Below are 9,128 nucleotides of genomic sequence, written 5' to 3'. Positions count from 1 at the left end.
GCCCGGGAGCGGACTGCGTCCGCTGGATCGCCACCAGGTCGCCTTCCTGGTAGACTCTGGCTCTTTTCCGTCGCTTATCGTACTGCTTGCGATTTTCCTGCTGGATACGTTGCAGTCTCTCTTTCGCCTGCTGGCGTATTTCATCGCGGTCGGCCTGAAACAAGTTCGTTAGCTCATCCTCGATGAGCTCTTTTACCTGCGGATCATTCTTCAAATGCATTCGCGTCCCAAAGAGCAGGGAGAAAGGGGATACTCCCGTACTCCGGTGGGTGGTGCTGTTCAAGAACTGCTGCACCGTTGGAAGGTGCTTATACCATTCTGCGGGGTGCGGGGCGGACGCTTTCGTCAGGAGCGGTATCAACGTCCGATTTACTCGTTCCACCTGCCCATTTCCTCGCGGTACGCCCGTAACGATAAGGACGTGTTCGATCCCTTGGTCACGGCAGTAGTCCTTGAAGACCTGTGAAGTGAATGCCGTTCCCCGGTCGGAAATTATCCGCCGCGGATTTCCAAAAACCGTCGCCTGTTTTCGTAATCGGTCCGTAACCTCCATGGAATTCGTCGTCTTTGTGGCGTACAGCCACACAAATTTCGTGAACGCATCTACCACGACGAAGATATGCGCATACTGTTTCTTGGTGGAGGGAAGGGGGCCGAGATGGTCAACGTGGTACGTTTCGAGCGGTCGGTCTCCCTTTTCGATCGCGTGCAACAACCCTTCCTGTCGTCCCTTCTTACGCTCCGCAAGGATGCAATCCACGCAGTTATTCACAATTTTTTCGATCTTTGACCGCATGGCGGGGAACCAATAGTCGCGTCGTAGTAGTGCCTCCGTCTTCGCGATCGAAAAATGTCCGTTCTCGTGTGCCCTGCGAGTGACCTGCGTTTGCATTCCCTTAGGTACCACGATGCGCAACTCGCCGTCTACTTCGCGTAAGAGAAGCCCTCGTTTCGTCACGTAGCCGTCGATTCCTCGTTTGTTAACGCCCTGTATTATTTTCTGTAGGTCGTCGTCGCGTTCCTGGGCCTTACGGATTCGCGCCGTAACGCTATCTTCGCTCTCTACCGCGAGACAGTCCAACGTGGGATTACGACTAAGCGCGTCAACGTGTTTCATCGCGGTTCCGGGTCGGTGCTCGATCGAGTATTCGAATTCCTCGAGCAGTAACGCCCAGCGTGCCACCCGAACACAGAGGTCTTTTTTCCGCATGGTCAACGCGAATGCCCGACAATCTGTCACTATTTTGAATGGAATGCCGAGCAAATAAACCCTGAATTTCTTTAATGCCCTTACGATTGCCATCACCTCTAGCTCGTAGCTCGGATATCGTTGTTCCGCTGCTGTTGTCATCCCGCTCGCGTAATACACGGGGTGAAACGCACCGTCCTCGCTATCACGCTGTAGTAATATTGCCCCGTAGCCGTGTATAGACGCGTCCGTGTGTAGCTCTGTTTCCCGCTCGGGCCAGTAAATTCGCAGAACTGGTTTCTTGAGTAGAGCTTCCTTGAGCGACTGAAATGCGTTCTGCTCTTCCGACCCGAACCGGAAGGGCACATCGGCTTTTAATAGTCGTGTTAGTGGACGCGCCAATGTAGAATATTCCGGAATGAATTTCCGGAAGTATCCGGCTAGCCCAAGAAAGCTCTGCAATTGTTTAATCGTCGTCGGTGCAGGGAAACGGGCTACCGCCTTCGCTTTGTTTTCCGAAGGGCGCACCGTGCCTCCTTCCACTACATGTCCGAGGTACTCCACCCGCGTCTTCAAAAGTTCGCATTTGGACCAGTTTATTATTAGACCGCATTCTGACGCTCGTTTAAGGACGCTTATCAATCGTTGCTTGGCGGTTTCGTAATCTGTCGCGGGTACTACCAAATCGTCGATGTACGTTAAGACGACCCTCTCCGCAATGAGGTCTTTAAACGCAACGTTCACGAACCTTTGAAAAACAGCAGGCGAGTTACATAAGCCGAATGGTACTTTTAGAAATTCGTATTGCCCGTCGGGTACTACGAAGGACGTATATTTTCGGCTTTCTGGTTCGACTGTGACGTGAAAGAACGCGTTCCGCAAGTCTAACGTGCTGTAAATGGTTGCGTCCCGTAAAAAATCTAATTGATCCTCGATCAGTGGAAGGGGGTATCGGTCGCGAACGATTTTAGCATTCAGTTGTCGGAAATCGACGCACAAGCGAGGAGTACCGTCCTTCTTTTTAACAAGAACCACTGGGCTTGCATACTCCGAAAGAGAGGGTTGTACTATGCCGTCGCATATCCACTCGTTTATTTGCCGATTAACCGTCTCTCTCTCGGAGGGAGATAGTCTCCTCGGTCGCTGATACACCGGCTCGTCGTCCTTGACAATAATTTTCATTGTTACCCCGACGTCGCGGCTTTTGTCAGGCTTGTACTCGCGAACGACCGTCTCGATCTCTTTTCGTAATTTCGCGTCTTTCACGTGAGATAGGTCGATCGCGTCGCGTTCCTGTTCGTGGCCAACGTATAAAACTTCGGGCACGATAGTCTGCGTATTCGGCCGTTTCGCCAATGTCATCGTGCCGTCTCTTACCGTCCACTCCGCGGCATTTATGAAATCATAGCCGAGCAACAGTCCATGATTCAGGACCGTGTTTTCTACAACGTGCAATGTAGCTTCGCGTATCTCGTCGTCGATCATGATCTCCGCGTCAAACTTCCCGAGAGTCCGATACTCTTGCGAGCCAATTCCCCGGAGATGTATTATTTCGTTTGTCAGCGGCGGTGCCCCGACGTCGAAGTATGCGCTTTTCCGAATTAGAGAGACATCGCTACCTGTGTCAAGGACGGCCACCGCAGCGCACCCGTTTACACGAACATCTTTTCGGAATTTCGTTTCCGCCGATTCCGCGACAGCGAGGACGTTTTTCGGGGCCTGTTTTTTCGTCGGGCAATCGCGTGAAATGTGACCATAATCGTTACACTGAAAGCACTTACGACCTCTGTTCTGTGTGGGACATTTCGACGTTGGATGTCCTCGGTCGCCGCAGTTGGAGCATCTTCTCGTTGCCGTCGCTGGGCTCGCTGGCCCATCGCCCTTGGTCCTCGACATCGGGTCCCCTCCCTTGGGCGTTGCGCTGGCTGTCTTCTGCCTGAGCGAAATCTTGCCGAACGCTTCCAGCAGATCGGCGTTCGTCCGGAACCTTTGGAGGCGCGCCTGGTCCTGAAGGACAGGGTCGGGTATCCCATCGACGATGCAGTCGATGAGTTCCTCTCCGTCTATGGGGATGCGGTTCGCCAGGATCACCTTTTGGTGGAGGTAATCGGCGAAGGTTTCTCCCCGCTGCCACGTCCTCTCCTCGAATCGTCGCCTCGCCAATAGCCGGTTGGGTCGTTGGTGAAACATGGAACTCATATGTTCCAGAAAGGTCTCGATCGCCATTACCGTGTACTCCGGTCGAGAATGGAACCAATCCAGGGCCTTCCCTCGCAGCTTGGACACGATGAGAATGCGACACGCGTCGTCTCGCAAACCGTAAACGTTGCTTAGGTGTCGGAACTGCCTCGTCCACGTCTCGAACGTGCCCTCCGAACCATCGAAGTAACTCAGGAGCTCCGCAATGGCCGTGATGCTCATGCGGAGGGGTTCGGACGTCGCGGCTGCAACCTCCGTTCTCGTTGACCGCAGTTCGTCACTAGCTGGTGCCAGTCGCAAAAGTTCCAGCTCGCGTTTGGCCAGCTCTGCTTCCCGGATGGCCATCTCCTTTTCTTTCTCCACAAGTTTGAGTCGCAGCCTCAATAGCTCCAACTCCGGAGCTTGGGCTGAGTCGCGGAGTGTCGGCCCTGTTTCTTTGTCACCTCCACCAGCTCCATCGAAAACACCGTCCATCTCGCCGCCGTGCTCAAGTAACCTTGCGACCAGCTCGTTCTTCGTTCCACTGGTTGAGAGAGATCGCTCCCTCAGCATCTCTTTCAAGCGTGCGGTGGTGAGGTTTTGCCAGTTCACGTCCTCCATTGCGTTTCAAATCGTTCAAATCGTGGGTAGTTTGACTCGTTGCACAAATCACTTTTCCTAATTGTAACTTCCCGTCGCGAACTCGCTACTTGTTTTTATCCCGGACGAGCCCCCAATTGTAGGAATAGAATTGTTAATATCTATTTATTAAGACAAGTATGCGACATAAAAGTACAATTAATAGACGTTTCGTTTAGACGTTTCGTAACCCTGTTGTCGTCGTGATCGTATCGTTTTTTGTACTAGTTTGTTGACCCGCGTCGCTCTGACTCCGCTCGTCGCGGGTGCGGTCTTTTGTTTTACGCCGATCTAATGTTCTCGAATATTCTCGCCTAATCTTGGTATCCTTTACTCTAGCGCACACACACACACTCAAACACACACACACACTCGCACTCGCGTCAGTGTTCCCATCCTACAGTATTTTATGCTTCTGGCGTTGACTTCTTAGGCCCTAACTATTCGATCTGGTGGAGCATCGTCCTAGAGTGAAGCCTTGGCTGCCCGGAACGTAGAAATGACCATATCTTTCACACTGGTTACCATTATTCGTTTTATACGATGGAAAAGCTGTTGTATTTATATCTTATTTTATGCTTCTGGCGTTGACTTCTTAGGTCCCAGCTATTCCATCTGCTAGAACAACGCCCTCTGGTGAAGCCTAGGCTGCCCGGAACGTAGAAATGGCCATAACATTCACACAGGAAGCAATTATTCGTTCTATACATGGAAAAGCTGTCCTATTTATTTTGCATTTTATGCTTCGGGCGCTGACTTCTAAGGCCCTAGCTATTCGATGTGGTGGAGCGACAGCCTAGAGTGAAGCCTAGGTTGCCGGGAACGTAGAAGTGACCATAACTTTCACACTGGTATCTATTATTCGTTTTATGCGATGGAAAAACTGTTATATTTATTTTGTATTTTATGCTTCGGGCGTTGACTTCTACGGCCGTAGCTATTCGATGTGGTGGAGTAATGCCCTAGAGTGAAACCTGGGTTACCCGGATCGTAGAAATGACCATCACTTTCACACTGGTTGCAATTATTCCTGTTATACGATGGAAAAATTGTTGTATTTTTATTGTATTTTATGCTTCGGGCGATGACTTCTAAGGCCCTAACTATTCGATCTGGTGTAGCAATGCACTAGGGTGAAACCTATGTTGTCCCGAACGTGGAAATGACCATAACTTTCACACGGTTTGCCATTACTCGTTTCATACGATGGAAAAGCTGTTGTATTTATATTTTATTTTATGCTTCTGTCGTTGACTTCTTAGGTCCCAGCTATTCCATCTGGTAGAACAACGCCCTCTGGTGAAGCCTAGGTTGCCCGGAACGTAGAAATGACCATAACTTTCACACAGGAAGCAATTATTCGTTTTATACATGGAAAAGCTGTCCTATTTATTTTGTATTTTATGCTTCGGGCGTTGACTTCTAAGGCCCTAACTATTCGATCGGGTGGAACAACGGCCTAGAGTGAAGCCTAGGTTGCCCGGAACGTAGAAATGACCATAGCTTTCACCTGATTGCTATTTTTCGTTTTATACGATGGAAAAACTGTTATATTTATATTGTATTTTATGCTTCTGGCGTTGGTTTCTAAGGCCCTAACTGTTTGATCTGGTGGAGCAACGCCCTAGAGTGAAGCCTAGGATGCCCGGAACGTAGAAGTGACCATAACTTTCACACTGTTTGCAATTATTCCTGTTAAACAATGGAACAACTGTTGCATCTTTATTGTATTTTATGCTTCTGGCGTTGACTTCTTAGGCGCTAACTATTCGGTCTGGTGGAGCATCGTCCTAGAGTGAAGCCTTGGCTGCCCGGAACGTAGAAATGACCATATCTTTCACACTGGTTACCATTATTCGTTTTATACGATGGAAAAGCTGTTGTATTTATATCTTATTTTATGCTTCTGGCGTTGACTTCTTAGGTCCCAGCTATTCCATCTGGTAGAACAACGCCCTCTGGTGAAGCCTAGGCTGCCCGGAACGTAGAAATGGCCATAACATTCACACAGGAAGCAATTATTCGTTCTATACATGGAGAAGCTGTCCTATTTATTTTGCATTTTATGCTTCGGGCGCTGACTTCTAAGGCCCTAGCTATTCGATGTGGTGGAGCGACAGCCTAGAGTGAAGCCTAGGTTGCCGGGAACGTAGAAGTGACCATAACTTTCACACTGGTATCTATTATTCGTTTTATACGATGGAAAAACTGTTATATTTATTTTGTATTTTATGCTTCGGGCGTTGACTTCTACGGCCGTAGCTATTCGATGTGGTGGAGTAATGCCCTAGAGTGAAACCTGGGTTACCCGGATCGTAGAAATGACCATCACTTTCACACTGGTTGCAGTTATTCCTGTTATACGATGGACAAGCTGTTGCATTTTTATTGTACTCTAAGCTTCTGGCGTTGACTTCAAAGGCGCTACGTATTCGATCTGGTGGAGCAATGCCTCACAGTTAAATCTAGGATGCCCGAAACGTCGAAATGATCATTACTTTCACACTGATTGCAATTATTCGTTTTATACGATGGAAAAACTGTTTTATTTATATTGTGTTTTATGCTTCTGGCGGTGGCTTCTTAGGCCCTAACTATTCGATCTGTTGGACCAACGCCCTAGAGTGAAGCCCAGGTTGCCCGGAACGTAGAAATTACCATAACTTTCACACTGGTAGCAATTATTCGTTTTATACAATGGAAAACTCTTCTATTTATTTTGTATTTTATGCTTCTGGCGTTGACTTCTTAGGCCCTAACTATTCGATCTGGTGGAGCAACGCCCTAGAGGGAAACCTAGGTTACCCGGAACGTAGAAATGACCAGTACTTTCACACTGTTTGCAGTTATTCCTGTTGTATGATGGAAAAACTGTTGCATCTTTATTGTATTTTATGCTTCTGGCGTTGACTTCTAAGGCCCTAACCATTCGATCTGGTGGAGCAACGCCCTAGAGTGAAGCCTAGGTTGCTCGGAACGTAGAAACGACCATTACATTCACACTGTTTGCAATTATTCATTTTATACGATGGCAAAGCTGTTGTATTTATATTGTATTTTATGCTCCTGGCGTTGACTTCTAAGGCCGTAGCTATTAGATGTGGTGGAGCAACGCCCTAGAATGACGCCTAGGTTGACCGGAACGTAGAAATGACCATTACTTTCACACTGGTAGCAATTATTCGTTTTACTCATGGAAAAACTGTTCTATTTTTTTGTATTTTATGCATCGGGCGTTGACTTCTAAGGCCCTAGCTATTCGATCTGGTGGAGCAGCAATCTAGAGTGAAGCCTAGGTTGCCCGGAACGTAGAAATGACCATTACTTTCACAATGTATGCGAATATTCATTTTATACGATGGAAAAACTGTTGTACTTATATTGTATTTTATTCTTCTGGCGTTGAATTCTAAGTCCCTAGCTTTTCGATCTCGTGGAGCAACGCCCTAGAGTGAAACCTAGGTTACCGGGAACGTAGGAATGACCAGTACTTTCACACTGGTTGCAGTTATTCCTGTTATACGATGGAAAAACTGTTGCACCTTTATTGTATTTTATGCTTCTGGCGTTGACATCTAAGGCCCTAACTGTTTGATCTGGTGGAGCAACGCCCTAGAGTGAAGCCTAGGTTGCCCGGTACGTAGAAATGACCATAACTTTCACACTGGTTGCTATTATTCGTTTTATACGACGGAAAAACTGTTATATTTATATCGTATTTTATGCTTCTGGCGTTGACTTCTTAGGCCCTAACTATTCCATCTGTTGGAACAACGCCCTAGGGTGAAGCGTAGGTTGCCCGGAAAGTAGAAATGACCATAACTTTCACACTGGTAGCAATTATTCGTTTTATACGATGGAAAAACTGTTCTATTTATTTTGTATTTTATGCTTCGGGCGTTGACTTCTAAGGCCCTAACTATTCGATCAGGTGGAGCAACGCCCTAGAGTGAAGCCTAGGTTGCCCGGTACGACGAAATGACCATCACTTTCAAACTGGTTGCAATTATTCGTCTTATACGATGGAAGAGCTGTTGTATTTATATCGTATTTTATGCTTCTGGCGTTGACTTCTTAGGCCCTAACTATTCCATCTGGTGGAACAACGCCATAGGGCGAAGCCTAGGTTGCCCGCAAAGTAGAAATAACCATAACTTTCACACAGGTAGCAATTATTCGTTTTATACGATGGAAAAACTGTTCTATTTATTTTATATTTTATGCTTCTGGCGTTGACTTCTAAGGCCCTAGCTATTCGATTTGGTGGAGCAACGCCCTAGTGTGGAGCCTAGGTTGCCCGGTACGTAGAAATGACCATTACTTTCACACTGTTTGCAAATATACATTATATACGATGGAAAGTCTGTTGTATTTATGTTGTATTTTATGCTCCTGGCGTTGACTTCTTAGGCCCTAACTATTTGATCTGGTGGAGCAACGCCCTAGAGTGAAGCCTAGGTTGCCCGGAACGTACAAATGACCATTACTTTGACACTGTTTGCAATTATTCATTTTATACGATGGAAATGCAGTTGTATGTATATTGCATTTTATTCTTCTGGCGTTGACTTTTAAGGCCGTAGCTATTAGATGTGGTGAAGCAACGCTCTAGAGTGTCGCATATGTTGCCCGGAACGTAGAAATGACCATTACTTTCACAATGTATGCGAATATTCATTTTATACGATGGAAAAACTGTTGTACTTATATTGTATTTTATTCTTCTGGCGTTGAATTCTAAGTCCCTAGCTTTTCGATCTCGTGGAGCAACGCCCTAGAGTGAAACCTAGGTTACCGGGAACGTAGGAATGACCAGTACTTTCACACTGGTTGCAGTTATTCCTGTTATACGATGGAAAAACTGTTGCACCTTTATTGTATTTTATGCTTCTGGCGTTGACATCTAAGGCCCTAACTGTTTGATCTGGTGGAGCAACGCCCTAGAGTGAAGCCTAGGTTGCCCGGTACGTAGAAATGACCATAACTTTCACACTGGTTGCTATTATTCGTTTTATACGACGGAAAAACTGTTATATTTATATCGTATTTTATGCTTCTGGCGTTGACTTCTTAGGCCCTAACTATTCCATCTGTTGGAACAACGCCCTAGGGTGAAGCGTAG

This window comes from Calliopsis andreniformis, unplaced genomic scaffold, assembly GCF_051401765.1.
Source record: "Calliopsis andreniformis isolate RMS-2024a unplaced genomic scaffold, iyCalAndr_principal scaffold0033, whole genome shotgun sequence".
In the NCBI taxonomy this organism is placed as follows: Eukaryota; Metazoa; Arthropoda; class Insecta; order Hymenoptera; family Andrenidae; genus Calliopsis; species Calliopsis andreniformis.
Note: the sequence above shows the minus strand (reverse complement) of the source record.